We start from the raw sequence: 22471 nt of genomic DNA on the forward strand, positions 1-22471 counted from the left end.
CATGGTCTCTCACAACAAACAACATTTAGTCACGTGATCTTATTGGTAAAACAACGAAAAAAAACCCTGTCACGTGACAACCATCATGAATTAAAACATGAGATCGTAAATTATATAGAAGAGATAGAGCATCACGTGGCTAAATGTTGTTTGTTTACGGTTGGAGAATGAGGTCCATTAGTATCTCGCTTCCCTAGAAATTTTTCATAGACTTATTTGGTTGCCCTGTTTTCCGGACGTAGATACATGTCCTCACATGTCAAACGATGAAACAGGGATTCTTCCCAAGGCAGCCGTCTCCAGTTTGGAAACCTGGAAAACTAAATTTACCCTTACAACTGCGAATATCTTAGCAAAGTAAATATAATTAAAATGGCTTTATCTGGTTTATTATCATGTTATTTTTTGTAGTTTATTAATATATGCATAAAATGATGAAACATTTTAAATAATGACATTATAGGCATTAAAAATATCAAAATTCCCTTTACGTGAAGAGGTTAGTGGAGAGGTTTAACAAAAAGAACGATTTGTTGAGTAATATAAATCAAATTTATCTCCTCTCCAGGCGCGGTGGCTGAGCGGTAAAGCGCTTGGCTTTCGAATCCTGGTGAAGACTGGGATTTTTAATTTCGGGATCTTTGGGCGCCTCTGGCTACCGCTCTAATGGGTATGTGAAATTATTTGTGGAAAAGTAAAGGCGGTTAGTCGTTGTGCTGGCCACAATGACACCCTCGTTAACCGTAAGCCACAGAAAACAGATGGCCTTTACAGAGTCTGCCCTATAGACCGCAAGGTCTGAAAGGGTACCTTTTTTTTTTTACTATCTCCTTCCGACATTGCCGAATATAGATACTGAATTATAGTTAAATGCTAATTATTAATTATCTATTTACAACTTTCAAAATAGTAGTGTTCCAGATAATTTATACAGGTGGTGGATTTCTCGTCTGATTCAGGCAACCTGTTCTATGACACTAGACAAGTAGGAGCAATAGTATGTGTTGAGTCCTAGCACTTATTCGTGTGTCCGAGTATTTTGGAGGTTGTATGTTATGGTTCAGTGTTTTGTGTATTATCTCTGCTTTACTTTTAATTCCTCTATCCCGAGAGGCCAAGTGCGCTTGAACTTGGCTTGGCTACCTATAGGGGGGCTCGAGGTTCGACACCCGACTCGGGCAGAGTTGTGTTTACTGAGCGCCTAAAGGCAGCCTAAACCTCCCCCCCCCCAAATGGTCCACAGATGAGATTGGACCAAAAATGCACTCTGAGCATGCTATAAGCATGAAAGTAGAGCTATATAAAAGCTATAATATATATACATTTAGTGACATAACTAATGGTGGCTAATGGTGTCATTCTATTCAAATGTCACTATTTGTTACTTGCAATGGTTTTAGTCTCTTTGTTGTTGTTTTTAAGCTGCGGGCTCCTAAACAGAAGACGCACATTATAATATTGGTCTAACTTAAGTTAAAAACTTTGTCACTTTGGCAATGTAATTGATTTTTAATTGGTAGGGTACAATGATGTATTAAAATCATGTATATCAGAAAATATATACAAATAATAATACAAAAACATTTCATGTATGTATCGGGGACACTATTCACAGTCAAACTTTGAACATTCACCAATCAAAAGTGATTATTACGTCGATGTCACATAAGAGATCATGAGTCCTAATTGTTTTTTGAATTCTGTAATATGAGCATTCTGTTCGTTCTTTTTCTTTTCCTATTTCCTACATTCGGATCTCAAAATGTCCATTTTCAGAGAATGTCGTCATGTCTTGATCCTTGGGCTTGCTGTTTGATTCTTCGCGCTTATCAAAAATAAAACCAGAACAGAATGGTATATACCTGAAAAGTGATCAAATGAAACATTGATTATCTGCCCTTTACAGATCTGTGTAACAAAGACATGGTTTGGCCTAAATTTCACACACTTCAAATAGCTGGTTAAACATAAAAAATTATTACAGAAAAAGGCAGCAAGAAAATAATATTAAAAGGTTCGTCAAAAGGCTCAACAGACTATTTCTTAAATCATTCAGCTGAGAAAGTACTTTGCCTCAAGTCCGAAACTAGTCTAACAGACTGAACAACTCATTTACTTCATTATGAGCAGCAAAATAGTAATATTGTAATGTATATAGCTGTCTTAACAAACATAATGTAGGCTCAATGTGCTATGATAACTTTAAAAACATAAACACAAGAGCTAAAATGGCAGACTAATCCGACAAGATAAAGGTTTTCAACAGATAGGTCTTGAATGTAGTGTAGCATGTTGTTGGTCTAAGATCAATGGGGAGAGAGCGCCAACCCTTTGGTCCATGCAATGAAAAAGCCCGCAGACGTAACTTTTGAGATCAGAAACGTGGCACAGCTAGAAGCGTTAAGACCATGGAGCGCAGAGCTCTGTGACGGACGGTTCGATGTCAATTGTTCGCGCGTCAATTGTTCACGTGTCAATTGTTCGCGTGCCAATTGCCTCATACTTTAAATCAATGAAAGATCAATAATTCAGAATAATAAACAAACTTTAACATAAACATAAACATAAAATGACAATGTAATATACTATATATAGGCCAAAATTTTAATTAACATCAGAATGAATATCAATCATAACAGTAAAGAAAACACTCATCACACTAATTGTCTATCCTTGCTACGAATATGACAGATGAGCCAACGCACGTAAGTATACCAAGATTCCAGCACGTCTAAATCCTTTCTACGGCTTGTCTGACACGTTCATTTAAGCGTTGATAGCGACCAGGGGCGGACTGGCTATATGGGCATTCGGGCAAATGCCCGGTGGGCCGGTACCTAAATGGGCCGGTAGAACCACAGTAATCATCTTTTTTTTTTAATCACGTCTGTTTTATAAGATAAGGGCGACATGGATGTCACTACGGCACGTATTAAATTGTGAAAGGTTTTATATCATTCTCTTACAAAAGGGGCTCTCTGAGTGAAGTATTTATATTCACTGTATCCATGTGCTCAGCTATCGATACATTATCAAACTTGACAATGATTTTGAGGACATTTTAACCTAGAATTGGATGTCCATCATATAATATACAATTTATGGGCCAGTCGAAATAGAGAGGCCCGGGCCGATTTTGACTCCCGGGCCGATTTTGACTCCCGGGCCGATTTTGACTCCCGGGCCGATTTTGACTCCCGGGCCGATTTTGACTCCCAGTCCGACCCTGATAGCGACGATTGATTGGATCCGTGCTACCTGTAACGCCTAACAGGAACTTTGATGATGGCATTGAAAGGGAGACTGTAGTCCATAATGAAATCCTTCTATAATGTTTTTAGTTCCAGCTATACCACTACTACCTGCTGCATGTTTATTCCATATTTCAGAAGCAAATAACGGTGGGACATGATTATCACCGCGGCCTCTTACACGCCTACTTCTAACATACGTGTGTTCAAGATAAATTGACGCGCGAACAATTGACCAGATACCATGAGGGACATATGGAGTGATCAGTTCACTTGCATACGACGGGATTTCCTTGTAGATGCACTGATGACAAAGTGTGATCACCTTGTAGTTGATCACAGTTGACAGGAAGCCAATGAAGTGTCCATGAATGAGCAGCAGCAAAGTCACGTCTTCTTTTTCGTAGGGCTATTCATGCAGAGCTGTTCTGAATTTGCTGCAGCTTAGCGACATGTCATCACATATACCTGCTATCATGGCACCTGCAGTGGTCAAGGGAAAGCGAGTTTTTCCTTGACTCCTTTGTCGCATATGGTCCGACGACTAGGATTTGAACTAATCTAGGTAGTTACAGATAGAGCCCCTTGCAGAGCTGTGTGTGACAAGAGACAGACAGAACCAGATGATATAAGATTTTGTAATGAGACTTACTTTGTACAGGCCAAACGGTTGAGATATTTCTGTATCAAGGGGAGGTCATAGATTGAAAGATCTTCATCTCCAGAACCAACATTGGCTTTGTTCCATTCTAACAAGCCCCTTTCCTCCCTAGTACCTACCAGAATAAAAAAAAAAACAACACTTGGCAACTTGTTAAGTTATAGTTTTAAACAGTAAATTTAGTCAAGTAGAATTTTAATAAAATTAACATTGATAGTTCATGGAAAAAGCTTAAATCATATCACTTTGTTTTGCTGTCAGCATAAAAATCAGACTGTTGCGCTACTGGGCTGGCAGATGATATAGACAGAAACATTCACATCTTGGACGCTGACAGCAGATTTAGATAGAAGGATCCTAGCAATGGAAATGGGACACCTACAAAGACCACTCAAGAAAAAATTGTGAAACAAGATCACAATGGAAACTGGGCAAAACGATGACCCGCTGACCACTGTCAAACAACATGCACTAAAACTGTTTAGCCAAATGATAAGGCCCTCATGGCTTGGACAGGGGACATTACCTGGGCAAAGAAGACACAGACAGAAAACGCGAAGAGAAGAAGACAGTCAAATATGAACGGGCCCGTCATTGAAATGGATTCTAGTCACAGCAAAATACAGGCATGGAGAGACGGTCTACAGATCAATCAGTTACTAATATTCATTCTGAAAGAAACGTCTAGAAGTTGAAAGTTAGGAGCATTAAACATAATTAAATTATAGTCTATGACAAGATAGGCTTACATAGGGAAACATAACTTAAAGAAACATATCTGGAGGAACAAGACATTAGATGTCAATAGTCATGATAAAATGTCTTGTTATTTCCACACCACACAGGAGAATACAACAAAAGGCCTCGGGAAACACATTTGAGGCCAAAAGACAATCCACAGCCGAGGACGGACGTAGACGGCGGAAAGAAAACCTAAATCGACCACCGGCGGGAAACGATTGTGTCTGCGCTGGATGTGGGTCACAGCGAGACCAATCGTAATAGAAGGCCTGGACACTGACCTGCAACGTCACAACCTGTGGGCAGTTTAGACCAGTAGCTCGTTGCCACGTCACAGGTCTGTACGACGTGACAACGTGCTGTTGGTCTCCACAGCCCACGGGTTGTGAAGTTGCAAGTCAGTGTCGAGGTCTTCTATTACGATTGGTCTAAACTGCCCACAGGTTGTGACGTTGCAGGTCTGTTTTGAGACTTCTGTAACGAAAGGTCTCGGTCACATCCAGGAATGCGTAGTCACGTCAAATACTGTACTCCTCAATATTTGGACTTGAAGACTCGTCTTATTATTATCACCATTATTATTTGTATTTCGTAGTTCTGATTTTCTGTCACAGTTCTTCCCCCCTTTTAAAGGCGCGAAAGGTCAATGAAAATGTAACGAAAACAATACAAATAAACTAAATACATCTTACTCACCAGGTATTGTATTATCCAGAAAGAACGCAAGCACGCCCCCTACAAACATACTAGTTCCAAACAGAACACTTAAAACCTGATCAGCCAATGAATTCCCTGAAAAATAAAAAGTATGTTTAGTACAATTACCTTCCGATTACTAGTGAAATATTTCCATGTTTCTATCACTCGCTTTTCTAAAGATAGAGAAACTCTACAACTTAGCGGGGAGCCCAAGGAATTGTGGAAATAGTTGATATATGTGGATCAAAGCCGAATCAAAACATTCTCTCAATATATTATTGTCATTCTGAGATAAGCTCCAGATTTTTCTTAGGGACAAAATTTTCAAAACTTCATTGACTTATTGTATTGATAGGAGGGAATTAAGGTGAACCCCACATCTCTGTGTAGATAATCTGAGTCCCCATACAGAACTACTAACCAATGAACCTAAATACCATTTTTTTTCACCGTAATATTATTGAGCTAATAATGTTCTACTCTGTCTGTACCTGTTTGTATTCCATTGGCGGAGACCCAGTTGGGGACACTTAATCCAAAGAATATGGAGATCCCAAAGACAAACAGATTTCTGGAAGAGTTCAGATCTACATACTGGAGATTGGAAATGCCAACAGCGCCAACCATACCTGAAACAGATCAAGGACAGAAAGATCAACATAGTTTAGAGGTGATATATACATATATAACAGAATTGAACAGCCGCCACCAGGGACAAAGGTTTTAAATAAGAGAAAGTAGTGAATTTTAAATATGTATTGTTATGACTTTGCCATGCGCACCGCCATCCAAGATAGTGCAGAAAGAAGGTGCGCACTATCAGTGACCAGACAAGTCGGATGTTGACATAAGAGACTAACGATTTCCGCCCAAGTAGAGAGCCAATATGGAGATGCTGTACTCAAGGCGGATGCCCTTTGTGTTTGTGATGTCCTCGTGTAAATAAAGATCTTTGTCTCGTTGAGTTGCCTCCCTTCAGTTATTACAGTATGTATCATTTGTTTCAGCACCTAGCTTCACTTCTATATTTATAGTTTAGAGGTGACTCGTATTTATAGATGAATAACTGGGGTTCAATGTAAGTGGGAGAGGTGTCTCTAGTACAGGCTGTACCAAAACACTTGCTGATAAGTTTTAGATTTGGTTAAACCTTTTAGTCTCATAGATGTTTTCATCAGGCAATCAGAGACTAAATAGTCTTTGTCCAAACCGATATACATGACATTGTTTATGAGAGATGAGTTTTATTGTTCATGAGAGATGAGTTTTATTGTTTATGAGAGATGAATTTTATTGTTTATGAGAGATGAGTTTTATTGTTTATGAGAGATGAATTTTATTGTTTATGAGAGATAAGTTTTATTGTTTATGAGAGATAAGTTTTATTGTTTATGAGAGATGAGTTTTATTGTTTATGAGAGATGAGTTTTATTGTTTATGAGAGATGAGTTTTATTGTTTATGAGAGATGAGTTTTATTGTTTATGAGAGATGAGTTTTATTGTTTATGAGAGATGAGTTTTATTGTTCATGAGAGATGAGTTTTATTGTCCATGAGAGATGAGTTTTATTGTCCATGAGAGATGAGTTTTATTGTTTATGAGAGATGAGTTTTATTGTCCATGAGAGATGAGTTTTATTGTTTATGAGAGATGAGTTTTATTGTTTATGAGAGATGAGTTTTATTGTTTATGAGAGATGAGTTTTATTGTTCATGAGAGATGAGTTTTATTGTCCATGAGAGATGAGTTTTATTGTTCATTAGAGATGAGTCTTATTGTCCATGAGAGATTAATTTTATTGTTTATGAGAGATGAGTTTTATTGTTCATGAGAGATGAGTTTTATTGTCCATGAGAGATGAGTTTTATTGTTCATTAGAGATGAGTCTTATTGTCCATGAGAGATTAATTTTATTGTTTATGAGAGATGAGTTTTATTGTTTATGAGAGATGAGTTTTATTGTTTATGAGAGATGAGTTTTATTGTTTATGAGAGATGAGTTTTATTGTCCATGAGAGATGAGTTTTATTGTTTATGAGAGATGAGTTTTATTGTTTATGAGAGATGAGTTTTATATTCCATGAGAGATGAGTTTTATTGTTTATGAGAGATGAGTTTTATTGTTTATGAGAGATGAGTTTTATTGTTTATGAGAGATGAGTTTTATTGTTCATGAGAGATGAGTTTTATTGTCCATGAGAGATGAGTTTTATTGTCCATGAGAGAAGAGTTTTATTGTTCATGAGAGATGAGTTTTATTGTCCATGAGAGATGAGTTTTATTGTTCATTAGAGATGAGTCTTATTGTCCATGAGAGATTAATTTTATTGTTTATGAGAGATGAGTTTTATTGTTTATGAGAGATGAGTTTTATTGTTTATGAGAGATGAGTTTTATTGTTTATGAGAGATGAGTTTTATTGTCCATGAGAGATGAGTTTTATTGTTTATGAGAGATGAGTTTTATTGTTTATGAGAGATGAGTTTTATATTCCATGAGAGATGAGTTTTATTGTTTATGAGAGATGAGTTTTATTGTTTATGAGAGATGAGTTTTATTGTTTATGAGAGATGAGTTTTATTGTTTATGAGAGATGAGTTTTATTGTTCATGAGAGATGAGTTTTATTGTCCATGAGAGATGAGTTTTATTGTCCATGAGAGATGAGTTTTATTGTTTATGAGAGATGAGTTTTATTGTCCATGAGAGATGAGTTTTATTGTTTATGAGAGATGAGTTTTATTGTTTATGAGAGATGAGTTTTATTGTTTATGAGAGATGAGTTTTATTGTTCATGAGAGATGAGTTTTATTGTCCATGAGAGATGAGTTTTATTGTTCATTAGAGATGAGTCTTATTGTCCATGAGAGATTAATTTTATTGTTTATGAGAGATGAGTTTTATTGTTCATGAGAGATGAGTTTTATTGTCCATGAGAGATGAGTTTTATTGTTCATTAGAGATGAGTCTTATTGTCCATGAGAGATTAATTTTATTGTTTATGAGAGATGAGTTTTATTGTTTATGAGAGATGAGTTTTATTGTTTATGAGAGATGAGTTTTATTGTTTATGAGAGATGAGTTTTATTGTCCATGAGAGATGAGTTTTATTGTTTATGAGAGATGAGTTTTATTGTTTATGAGAGATGAGTTTTATATTCCATGAGAGATGAGTTTTATATTCCATGAGAGATGAGTTTTATTGTTTATGAGAGATGAGTTTTATTGTTTATGAGAGATGAGTTTTATTGTTCATGAGAGATGAGTTTTATTGTCCATGAGAGATGAGTTTTATTGTCCATGAGAGAAGAGTTTTATTGTTCATGAGAGATGAGTTTTATTGTCCATGAGAGATGAGTTTTATTGTTCATTAGAGATGAGTCTTATTGTCCATGAGAGATTAATTTTATTGTTTATGAGAGATGAGTTTTATTGTTTATGAGAGATGAGTTTTATTGTTTATGAGAGATGAGTTTTATTGTTTATGAGAGATGAGTTTTATTGTCCATGAGAGATGAGTTTTATTGTTTATGAGAGATGAGTTTTATTGTTTATGAGAGATGAGTTTTATATTCCATGAGAGATGAGTTTTATTGTTTATGAGAGATGAGTTTTATTGTTTATGAGAGATGAGTTTTATTGTTTATGAGAGATGAGTTTTATTGTTCATGAGAGATGAGTTTTATTGTCCATGAGAGATGAGTTTTATTGTCCATGAGAGATGAGTTTTATTGTTTATGAGAGATGAGTTTTATTGTCCATGAGAGATGAGTTTTATTGTTTATGAGAGATGAGTTTTAATGTTTATGAGAGATGAGTTTTATTGTTTATGAGAGATGAGTTTTATTGTTCATGAGAGATGAGTTTTATTGTCCATGAGAGATGAGTTTTATTGTTCATTAGAGATGAGTCTTATTGTCCATGAGAGATTAATTTTATTGTTTATGAGAGATGAGTTTTATTGTTTATGAGAGATGAGTTTTATTGTTTATGAGAGATGAGTTTTATTGTTTATGAGAGATGAGTTTTATTGTCCATGAGAGATGAGTTTTATTGTTTATGAGAGATGAGTTTTATTGTTTATGAGAGATGAGTTTTATATTCCATGAGAGATGAGTTTTATTGTTTATGAGAGATGAGTTTTATTGTTTATGAGAGATGAGTTTTATTGTCCATGAGAGATAAGTTTTATTGTTCATTAGAGATGAGTTTTATTTTCCATGAGAGATGAGTTTGACTGTCCATGAGAGATGAGTTTGACTGTCCATGAGAGATAAGTTTTATTGTTCATTAGAGATGAGTTTTATTTTCCATGAGAGATGAGTTTGACTGTCCATGATAGATGAGTTTTAATTGTTCATGAGCGTCGACTAACGTATACTGTTGACCTTTCACTTGTGTTATTTGATTTCGCTATTTGAGAGTTACCTCCGTTTGACTTATCTGTGTAAGAAACAGCGTAGAAGCGCCTAAAACTACACAGCCCTATCTGCGACCTACATATTTTGCCACACCCAGCAGTTAGAATGAGCCAGTGACAAAGTACATAGTTTAGAGTAGAGATGTTGTTTACATTTTCTAATTTGGTTCACATTTCTGTAATTTATCTAATTATCTTAAATTTCAGTATCCAGTATTTTATTTATTGTTCCATATTCTAATTAATTTAAGTTTTCGACCAGGACTAATGAGATTCGGTTCGTAATTTATGCAAATTAGAAACAGCAGAGGGTCTAAAACTGTTCCTTTAGAGTGAGCTGAGATTACAGCTCTCGGTCTAGATCTAGTGGTGCTGACCTAACTTACCAAACATGACGTGGAACAATCCTCCAATCACTGGCTCTGGTATCAAAACAAAGAGCGCCCCAAATTTGCCCAAACAGCCAAGAACCATCATAATCAGTCCTGCTATTTGAATGACGACACGGCTGCCGACCTATATACAAACATAACAAGAAAGTCTTGTCAAGAGAATGAATGATAAACTCTAAGGGCACGTTCACACTAGGCGATTGTGCCAAAGTTTGAGTGAGCTGGTATGTAACTCTTCGCGTCTCTCTTATGGACAGAAACCACGAAGAAACATTGCTACTTTCTACGTTCAATTTGCACTGCTACTACATTTTCTTTCATTTTAACCAAACTTTAACCCCACTTCCACTAATCTTTTCTTTCATTTTAACCAAACTTTAACACCACTTCCACTAATCTTTTCTTTCATTTTAACCAAACTTTAACACCACTTCCACTAATCTTTTCTTTCATTTTAACCAAACTTTAACCCCACTTCCACTAATCTTTTCTTTCATTTTAACCAAACTTTAACCCCACTTCCACTAATCTTTCTCTACGACACCACCACTATTCCACTACAATTCGCCCGCACTTCAAAAGCTATTCCACTACACTTTCACTACAATGTCATTACAATGGCTCTACACATCCAGTACAATTCCGCTACAATTCCATTACTACCTTTACCTATCTCTTAGTCTGTGGTACTTAATTTCGTTTTGTACTATTGAGAGATGTGACAGTAATTGTGCGGTTCTTCCTTTTACACACGATTTATTTTTTTAAAGTATTTTGTTTAAATATTTTGCTTGTTATTGTTTTGCAAAGTTTTATTTTATTTCCCTACGCAAATCATACCTTTGTCATTCCGATGGCGCCAATATTCTCACTGTAAGATGTGTTACCGCCTCCAGTTCCCCAAGCCCCTGCTAGCAGACACGTAATCCCTTCCATGCCTATACCTGCGCTAATACAACAAACACAATATATAAGAATCATTTCATTTGTATAACAAAGAAAAATATGCAGATATGTAACATATATTTAACGGTAAAGTTCAAGACGCCCACCTCTGCTGACAGCGCTCCCTGGTGGAGGCGGCGCCCCTGCAAGTCTAGCGCATGCGTAGTAGTCCCCCGCTGACTCAATAATGGTCGCCAACATGGCAGCTAGCATTCCCAGGACACCAGCCAGACTGACCGTCGGCACTCCCCATTGACCTAGAGATCATGAAAAAAAAATACTTTTATAGACATTCAGTATAGGGCAGCTCTAGTAAACTATCAAAACAACAGTGACAACGATAATAAAATAATGCTGAAATTAATTTAATTTTTATAGCGCTGTTAAAAAAACATAACTTTTGGTGTTAAAAAACATGACAAACACAAAACAGGAGAAACATTACGTACAAATATAGCATTAATAAAATAAAAAGGATTAGGTTCATGGCGAGAAATGGAAATACTAGATCTAATATATCGTAATACGATGATGACCATTTAAGTTGGGGGGGGGGGGGCTTGACGGGGCGGAGGGATTAGCACTACAGTTTTGTGCTACTTCGTGTGACCTATGTGACCTCTATATTAATAAATAAAATCGTCAATGAAATAGTAATGGAAAATTGGTGAAATAGTAATGGAAAATTTAAATAAACTGAAATAGAAAAAAAGAATAAATGAGAGATAGAGAGAGAGAGAAAGAAAGAAGAAAGAGAAAAGAAGCCAGAGAAACAGACAGAGAAACAGACAGAGAAACAGACAGAGAAACAGACAGAGAAACAGACAGAGAAACAGACAGACAGACAGAGAAACAGACAGAGAGACAGACAGAGAAACAGACAGAGAAACAGACAGAGAGACAGACAGAGAAACAGACAGAGAAACAGACAGACAGAAAGAGAAACAGAGAAACAGACAGAGAAACAGACAGAGAAACAGACAGACAGACAGAGAAACAGACAGACAGACAGAGAAACAGACAGAGAAACAGACATAGAAACAGACAGACAGACAGAGAAACAGACAGAGAAACAGACAGACAGACAGAGAAACAGACAGAGAGACAGACAGAGAAACAGACAGAGAAACAGACAGACAGAAAGAGAAACAGACAGACAGACAGAGAAACAGACAAACAGACAGAGAAACAGACAGAGAAACAGACAGAGAAACAGACAGATAAACAGACAGATAAACAGACAGACAGACAGACAGAGAAACGAGTGTGCTTAAGAAGGAACAGAAAGATTTTTTCACCTGGATAAGGAAATCTAAACCACGGGGAGTCTTCCAAAGCTTTCACTCGTATGTCTGTCCTGGCTTTGTATCCAATAGCGTCAGGATCTGATGGAAACACTCCAGCCTCCGTAAGAATCAAACAAATAATCCAAGATATGACAATAGCTAACAGCACCTGCAGTAGAAAATCAATTTTACAATAGCTAACAGCACCTGCAGTAGAAAATCAATTTTACAATAGCTAACAGCACCTGCAGTAGAAAATCAATTTTACAATAGCTAACAGCACCTGCAGTAAAAATCAATTTTACAATAGCTAACAGCACCTGCAGTAGAAAATCAATTTTACAATAGCTAACAGCACCTGCCGAATTTGTCAATTTTACAATAGCTAATTGTATCTGTAAGTAATAAAAAATGTAGAAAGGTTAACAGCTTATGAAAATTTAAATAAAATAGATATAACAAAATAAAGCGTGTCTTCGGGTCCGAAGATTAAAAGTAGAGGTGTATACGAAGACCCATCTTTGCCCTACGAATGTTGTTACTCTTAACATAGACAAAACAGCATTGAGATATGTGGCAGTTATTTTGTGGTACTTCCCCTAAATATTTTTTTTTTCTTTTTTTTTTTTTCTTTTCTTTATTTGCTTGTTAAAAGTAATGGTTTTAAAAATACTAAAATTACTTACCGGAAATAAGGCGAAAAATCGAAAGTTTTTCCGAGAAGCAAGGAAACGGGATACCGATGTTTCTCAGATACTGTGAGAATATGGCCACCAACGCAATGGTTCTGTGGTTGTGACAAATAACAACAACAAAATGTTATGAAGTTAATAGTGTTTTTAGAAAGCCTTCAGGACAGAAGGCTCAAAAGTAAAGAAGCGATTATACATAAAACACTGAACCATAATCTTCAAATACAAAAACAAAATCTAATAAAATATTCAGAAAGACACAAACATAAAGGCACATTCCTCGTCCCATATGCTAGGACAAATTTGTACAAATACTCCTTCTTCCCTAGTGCTATTAGAGCATGGAATGGGTTGCCTGAGCTAGCCAGGAAAACCAGTGACTTGGCAGAATTTAAGTCATTGGTTAATATGCATGACTAAATGTATGACGCGTAGGACGTAATCATCTACTTTTTTGAAGTAACGTCTGTATTATATAAGATAAGATAATCATCTACTTTTTTGTTTGAAGAAACGTCTGTATTATATAAGATAAGATAATCATCTACTCTTTTTTTTTGAAGTAACGTCTGTATTATATAAGATGTTAAGAAGGAACAATTCAGAAAAGACTATTGAAGAACCAACGTCTACTTTACAAAGCTTATTTCAACTCTGTCTGTGTAGTCAATTTTTGTGTAAGTTTTGTGTAAGTTATTTCTCCCACACCCATTCTCAGTTATTTATTTAACCTGACAAAGCATGAATCAGTAAAAAAAAAACAACAAGTAATAATTAATTATAAAAATTGATATGAAAAAGAGTAAATAATTTATATAGTATTGAGACATACTTTGCGTAAGTTTTATGTAAGTTATTTCTCCCACACCCATTCTCAAATATTTATTTAACCTCATAAAGCATGATTCAACAAAAAAAAAAAAAAAAAAAAGTAATTATTAATTATAAAAATTGATATGAAAAAGAGCAAATAATTTATATAGTATTGAGAGATATGTGGAGCTGTTCCTCTTAGATAAGCTCTTTAAAAAAAAAGAACTAGAAGGATTTTTGAATGCTTGTAAATTACAGAAATTCCTTAAAAAGAGAAAATAATTACGCCCCACGAGTATTCATGCGTTAACCCAGTTATGAGTGAACTAGATACTTAAACATTGTTAAGTACTTTTTTCCTGGCTGATTCAGGCAACCCACCCCATGCTCTAATAGCACTATGGAAAGAGAACTTAAACGTATTTGCCCTAGCATATGGAATGAGAGAAGGGTGAGAGACTTACGTGAAACAAATATACCAATGAGTTGACCCTTTGTCTGCTGCCGCCTTGAACAAAGAGAAGGCGATAAGAGAAATGGTCGGGGCGATGGTCAGTGGTCCGATGTACCTCATCAGGAATCCGATCAAACCGGTGAAACCAACAACTAACGACAACACCGAGGCTATCATGAGGGCGCCTTGAAGCTGTGAATGTCAAGATGATATTGATATGATATTCTTTTTCGTTGTGTTATTCTGTTTTATGGTAGTTTTTGTTGTGGTTATTGATAAATAATTGTATAACAATTTATCATTCCTAAAGCCTCTTTGAGTACTCGGAAAGTGGGAGGAGTTTTCGAATATAAATACATTTTACTACACTTTTTGATTGCAAAGATTTAAGCAGATTTAAATGGAAAAAAAGAGATAGGATTGAATGAAAATAAGGTAGCCGAATGACCTTTCATTACTTTTCACTTTTATTATATCTTCTTAACCTGATTCTCTGAAGGGTACTCAATAAGGAATTGTTTCTATGCTACCTGACATGGAGTTGTTTCTACATTACCAGACACAGATTATTACCTGACACAGATATTACTTGACAAAGTTATTGCCTGACACAGATATTACCTGACACAGATATTACTAGACAAAGTTATTGCCTGACACATATATTATCTGACACAGATATTACAAGACACAGATATTACTAGACACAAATATTAGACACAGATATTACTAGACACAAATATTAGACACAGATATTACTAGACACAGATATTACCTGACACAGATATTACTAGACACAGACACAGATAGTACTAGACACAAATATTAGACACAGATATTACTAGACACAGACACAGATATTACCTGACACAAATATTACTAGACATAGATATTACCTGACACACATATTACTAAACACAGATATTACCTGACACAGATATTACTAGACACAGACACAGATATTACCTGACACAAATATTACTAGACATAGATATTACCTGACACACATATTACTAAACACAGATATTACCTGACACAGACATTACCTGACACAAATATTACTAGACACAGATATTACCTGACACAGATATTACTAGACACAGACACAGATATTACCTGACACAAATATTACTAGTCACAGATATTACCTAACACAGATATTACTAGACACAGACACAGATATTACCTGACACAAATATTACTAGACATAGATATTACCTGACACACATATTACTAAACACAGATATTACTAGACATAGATATTACCTGACACACATATTACTAAACACAGATATTACCTGACACAGACATTACCTGACACAAATATTACTAGACACAGATATTACCTGACACAGATATTACTAGACACAGACACAGATATTACCTGACACAAATATTACTAGTCACAGATATTACCTAACACAGATATTACTAGACACAGACACAGATATTACCTGACACAAATATTACTAGACATAGATATTACCTGACACACATATTACTAAACACAGATATTACTAGACATAGATATTACCTGACACACATATTACTAAACACAGATATTACCTGACACAGATATTACTAGACATAGATATTACAAGACACAGAAATTACTAGACATAGTAATTACCTGACACAAAACAGAAATTACCTGACACAAATATTACTAGACACAGATATTACCTGACACAGATATTACTAGACACAGACACAGATATTACCTGACACAAATATTACTAGTCACAGATATTACCTGACACAGATATTACTAGACACAGACACAGATATTACCTGACACAAATATTACTAGACATAGATATTACCTGACACACATATTACTAAACACAGATATTACCTGACACAGATATTACTAGACACAGACACAGATATTACCTGACACAAATATTACTAGACACAGATATTACCTGACACAGCCAGACACAGATATTACCTGACACAAATATTACTAGTCACAAATATTACCTGACACAGATATTACTAGACACAGACACAGATATTACCTGACACAAATATTACTAGACATAGATATTACCTGACACACATATTACTAAACACAGATATTACCTGACACAGATATTACTAGACATAGATATTACAAGACACAGAAATTACTAGAAATAGTAATTACCTGACACAAAACAGATATTACCTGACACATATATTACTAGACACAGATATTACCATACATAGATATTACCATACACAGATATTACCTGACACACATATTAAATGACACAGACATTACCTGACACAGATTAGACTTCCATATTTGTTTATGTTCTTCCGAGGCAAGAGGAGGTAATGCGGACTTGTTTACTACAGAGGGGAAAAAAAAATCACAAAATGTGTTAAGTCTGACCAAGCCAGGTAGTTGACATTCATGGTTGGGTGAACTTCCTAACAGAAAAAAAAAATAGCCACTGTATAGTAAACATGCTGTACAAAAAAAAAGTCCAGCACAGAATCAAACAAACATAATGCAACTGCAGTTTTTAAACGGAAAATTGTCATTTCTTTCCATCCTCGAAAGTCAACTATGATATCCGACAATAATTTTTAATTTTTATTTAAAAAAATGCTGGAGGCCCATGTGGCTGAGTGATAAAGCGCTTGGCTTGAACCGAGGAGTCCCGGGTTCGAATCCTGGTGAAAAACTGGGATTTTTAATTTCTGGATCTTTAGGGCGCCTCTGATCCTCTAACGGGTACCTGGCATTAGTTGGGGAAAAGAAAAGGCTGTTGCTCGTCATGCTGGCCACATGACACCCTCGTTAACCGTGACCCACAGAAACAGATGACCTTTACATCATCTGCCAATAGATCGAGAATTTCAATGTCAATTTCATTTTAAAGCAATTCGTGTTTGATATTGATTCTGTGATGGGCAGACGAGGACCTAGACACTGCTTTCTCGTATAGCCGTGATTAGATCATTGGCTATGCTGTGAATTATTATAACAGCCTCGACATTTTCAATTATCATGCTCTGGAGTATTTTACAAAGCTTATAACACCTCTGTCTGTCTGGTAAAAGTTTGAACTTGTTTTTTTCTGACATTTCCCATTCTCGGGTCAGGTTAAAAACTTTCCACAATGATTCATTGAACCTGACATGACATGAATCAATCAAAAAAATTAACCAAGTAGTTAATTAACTGTTGGGGATTAATTATTTTGTTTGATAGGAAATAAGGGGAGTAAATGCTAGAGAGATGTGGATGTATATATGGATTTAATCCCCTTGACCCGCTTTTTTCTTTATTTTTCTGGAAAAATCTTTCAATTCTTTTCGTTGAATCTCTCAAACACGTCAGGGCAGTTGTTTACAAATACGTCAGGACAGCTGTTTACAAACATGTCCCAATCCGTCTGCTCGAGACTACAGCGTCATCAGACCATGACTGGATGGACTGGACTTCGGGTTTTGTTGTCTTTAAAACCGGTTTGTGCGTGGGTGTAAGATGGATCATTGTGTGGTCCGACTCTCCGAGGGGAAATAACGATCGAGATGTGTAGGCCATTTTTATGTGGCTATAACACATGTCCAAAGTTTTATCGTGCCTTGTATTGACTATATGCTTGCAAGTGTTGAGCTAACGAAAGATGATTGAAATCTCCCATAACTAGTCGAACAGAATCATTGGTTTTTTTACTACAGGAGTAATTTAACGGTTGCATACTTTGTGGTGGCTGTGGGTGGTATATACACAAGTATGACGTAGATTTGTGTTAACTCTCTCTCAGCATGTAGTATGGCCTAATACTTATTCAAAGTAGTTCAATATCGGTCGTACACATTTTAATTTTGATTGAAACATTGTTGATAAATGGCCAGTCCTCCTCCTCTTGTTTTGTCGGGAATGATTTCATTTAGCTAGGTTTCAGTGAGATGGATTAGCGAGAGCTTGGTACTAACCTTTAGGATCAGTGTAGGGGCAATTGTCTGGAGATACGGACATCACAACAAAGGCGGGGACGATGAAGGAGTAGCTGATACTTTGAATGATGGGTAGTCTGTAGATATAGCAGTATAAATAAATTTTTATCAACATACAAAATTATAATATTAATAAAAGATAATAAATACCTTCATTAATATGACTCTAACGTTTGTACAAATTGTGGCAGTCTATGCATGAGAGAAGTATAGGACAAGAAGAGTTTCAGAATGAGGGGAGATAAACGAACTCTAGGTGTTCAGAAAAATCTTTCAATGTTTCTTTCCTTGTATACTAGATCTATCCGTTTGATCGTCTTATGAGCTGAGCCGAAGGCTCTTCGAGCTCTAAGTTTGAAAAAAAACCTGTTTGGACGCCAAACAGTAAAAAAAAACACCCTGTGAGAACACAGTTCTGAGAGAGACCCGAGTCAATGCCTATGTAAAGCATTGCTGTTTCCAATGCCTTTGGCCCCCGACGCATGCTTGGCTGCACATGGCCGAAGGCCGAGGACACCGGGAGCCTCCGCCATTTTCCTTCGTTATACCTAGCTAACCGTGGTGGACTCGCCATTTTGTGTAACGGTCCATTGAGGAACAGCGCATGGATGTGTGACAGTTTTATGGGGACTCTTTTGCAGCCCAGCCCGTGCAATGGGTGGACTGTCGTCTACCCGTGGGCATCCCCACGTGAGTCTTGTGTGGCTACCCATTTAGCCTAACCACTTCCTCTAACGGTCGTTTCCACACGAGCGCCACGATGAGGCAGAGTAGCGTGCTCGCGCTAGATCTATCCTAAATCTATCCTAAATCTATCCTAAACCTATCCTAAATCTATCCTAAACCTATCCTAAATCTATCCTAAACCTATCCTAAATCTATCCTAAACCTATCCTAAATCTATCCTAAATCTATCCTAAACCTATCCTAAATCTATCCTAAACCTATCCTAAATCTATCCTAAATCTATCCTAAACCTATCCTAAACCTATCCTAAATCTATCCTAAACCTATCCTAAATCTATCCTAAATCTATTCTAAATCTATCCTAAACCTATCCTAAACCTATCCTAAATCTATCCTAAACCTATCCTAAATCTATCCTAAACCTATCCTAAATCTATCCTAAACCTATCCTAAACCTATCCTAAATCTATCCTAAATCTATCCTAAACCTATCCTAAACCTATCCTAAACCTATCCTATCTATCCTAAACCTATCCTAAACCTATCCTAAATCTATCCTAAACCTATCCTAAACCTATCCTAAATCTATCCTAAATCTATCCTAAACCTATCCTAAATATATCCTAAACCTATCCTAAACCTATCCTAAATCTATCCTAAACCTATCCTAACCCTATCCTAAACCTATCCTAAACCTATCCTAAATCTATCCTAAATCTATCCTAAATCTATCCTAGATCTATCTGTGTCCAGACACCACCCACCAAACACGGATACTTGGAAAGGTTTGTCCACACCTCATTTCAAATAAAAGTTTGTCGCTTGTTGACCCCATGAGAGTATATGAGGGCATGTAGTAAAGTAAGTCAAGTTCACCTTGCCGACCTTGCTATAAGTCAGGGGTTCTCAACCTGTGGGTCGCGACCCCCCTTAGGGGTCGATTGACGATTTGCCAGGGGCCGCCTACGACCGTCGAAAATATGCATTGTCATTGTCTACTCTTCTATTGCTGTATGTGTGTGTGTGGGGGGGAAGTGTCGCGGCAGAGTGGGGGATTGTAGAAAGGGGTCGCCGAGCATAAAAGGTAGGGAACCGCTGCTATAAGTGATCTGTTTCTATGGCCGACGGTAAACAAGCGTTTCAGGTGGCTTGTACAACGACCAACTTTCCCCAACTAATGTCAGGCTGGTTGGACTCAGGACCGCCCTAAAAAAACCCGAAATAAAAAAACAACAGTCTTCAATGATACACGAACCCGGGACCCCTCGGTTTAGAGGGCAATTGTTTTACCACTCGGCCACCGAAAATATGTACGAGGAAATCGCGCAAGATCGTACAAATTGGTGATAGAATGTGAGTGCTGGTACAAATCTCGATGAATGATAGCAAAAGAACTGAAGAGGCTTTAGACAAGAAAATGAGAAAGAAAGCCGTGTCAAACTTTGCCAATCCAGAATAGGCTTTTCACATCCTATTCTGCCTGGACTCAAGAAGAAACCAAACCATATGGGTGCATCCATTGTCTTTCAAGACAGAAGGAGCCATACATATATGATTGTGTGGTTCAATGTTCTTTTTATATTAGATATTTTTATTTAAACAATTTAAACCTAGCCTATCTATTACCTGACACCGAATGTAGTCTGTAGAATCGAAGAGAGTCCAGAGACAAATATTACTGTACTGATTAACTCCCCTAGTCCTACGTCATCACCTTGAATACAGATGGCGCCACTTATGATCACAGGATATGCAAATGTGGCACCAAAGGCGGTAAGAAATTGCTGAAAAGGAATTGGTCGTCAGTAGATTAAGAGCTGAATGTCAGAGTTCAGAAACAATATTTGAAAGTGGATTTGAGGTTGGGAAAGAGAATAGGAGAGAAAGGGAGAGAGAAAAAAAGAGAAGGAGTCAGAGGAAGAGAGAGGGAGAGAGCAAGAGGAAAGAGAGAGTGGGATAGAGAGAGGTAGAGAAAGAGGAGGGAAAGACAAAGAGAGAGACAGAGAGGGGTAAAAGAGAGATAAAAAGAAACCTAGAGAGAGTCATGTAAAGAGAGGGGGGGAGTTAAAGGTAAAGGGAATCGTTTATCTAAGTAATTTGGTATGCATTTCTCGATGACGGCTACATTTGGAGACACATGGCATACTGAATAATGACATTGCACTGACTCAACCGTCAAATATTCATTTCTATATGGCTTTTGACTCTGTCGTGGAAAAGTCCAATTTGATTGCTGCATAATACGAGGCCATCACAACCAAAAAAAAAGGGAAATAAATCAAATTGTTGGTGCTCATAACAAGAGTCAGGCATTAAACCCAACATTTTTATGACGTGGTTGTTGCGAGCATGGAACGTGCGCAAGACTTTCTCTGTGCCAGTAAAAACAGTAACACAGACACTTCTGAATGTTCAGTATAAAACTATAACCGTGATGATAATTCAGTGTCCTCTGGATACTTAAAAAGCGATCAAACTGATAGTGTGAGTTAATATGGTCAGCATTTGAGATTTTAATATTACCACACAAAAGTAGTGCGTCCAGACAATATGACATAGAGATAAAGAACTAAAACAATATGAAATCGATATCAAGTAATACATATATTAAACAGCAGCACCAGGGACCAAGTTTTTACATGAGAGAATATCAAGTAACAAAGTAAGATTTAATGTAACAAAGAAATGTTACGCCTACCTGAAATCCTAAAAAAATACACAAATACCAAGGCGGCACCTGGTCCACGGCGTACAGGATGTCAATGGAGGATGACTTTTTAGAGGCGGATGTAGTGGTACTCAACACATGGTCTTTATCTTTCATCTTCTTGACTTTTGACTTGTAATTACTTTCTTCCTCTGCATTCACTGACTTGAGCTGTCCCAAATCATAACTCAGTCCTGTGGCTCCATTCACTTCCATTTTTTTTTAGAATACAACCTGAGAAGTTGGCTTTCTTGTTGTTTCTTCTCACTGGATGTCTTCAAAAGCCTGTGAAACAAAACAGGACGCAACTTGGTCACTAGTGTACTCATGTGTGATGAAGCATATCTCATTGCCTCCCTTGATGATACGAATTCAATGAACTTGAAATATTATACACATTATACAGGTTGCACTTGAAATGAATATTTATTGTAAAAGTGTAACATTACTTGTATGTTCTGCAGTTTTGATTTACATGTATGGTGTAATGCAGTGTTTCCCAAACTGTGTTCCGCGGAACCCTAGTGTCCCGCGAGGCCTGAAGAGGTGTTCCACCGAATACTGGAATAATTAACTAAAAGGCCTCCAGGTGAATTAATCTCTTTCAAAAAATTAGCAAAGTGTTCTGATAAATATTCAGAATGTGCTCTGTTATAGGGCATATTTATAAAACGCTGATGTAATGTATTGTCTACATTTTTTTTAGAAAGCCTTCAGGACAGAAGGCTCAAAAGTAAAGTAGCAATCATACATAAAACACTGAACC

At 36.6% G+C, this 22471-nt stretch overlaps 1 pseudogene; it reads right to left on the reverse strand.

Moving 5' to 3' along the window:
- Positions 1-69: 69 nt before the first annotated feature.
- LOC106073309 (solute carrier family 23 member 1-like) overlaps positions 70-22471 on the reverse strand; it is a 27996-nt pseudogene continuing 5594 nt past the window's right edge.

Source organism: Biomphalaria glabrata, chromosome 1, assembly GCF_947242115.1.
Source record: "Biomphalaria glabrata chromosome 1, xgBioGlab47.1, whole genome shotgun sequence".
Taxonomy (NCBI): Eukaryota; Metazoa; Mollusca; class Gastropoda; family Planorbidae; genus Biomphalaria; species Biomphalaria glabrata.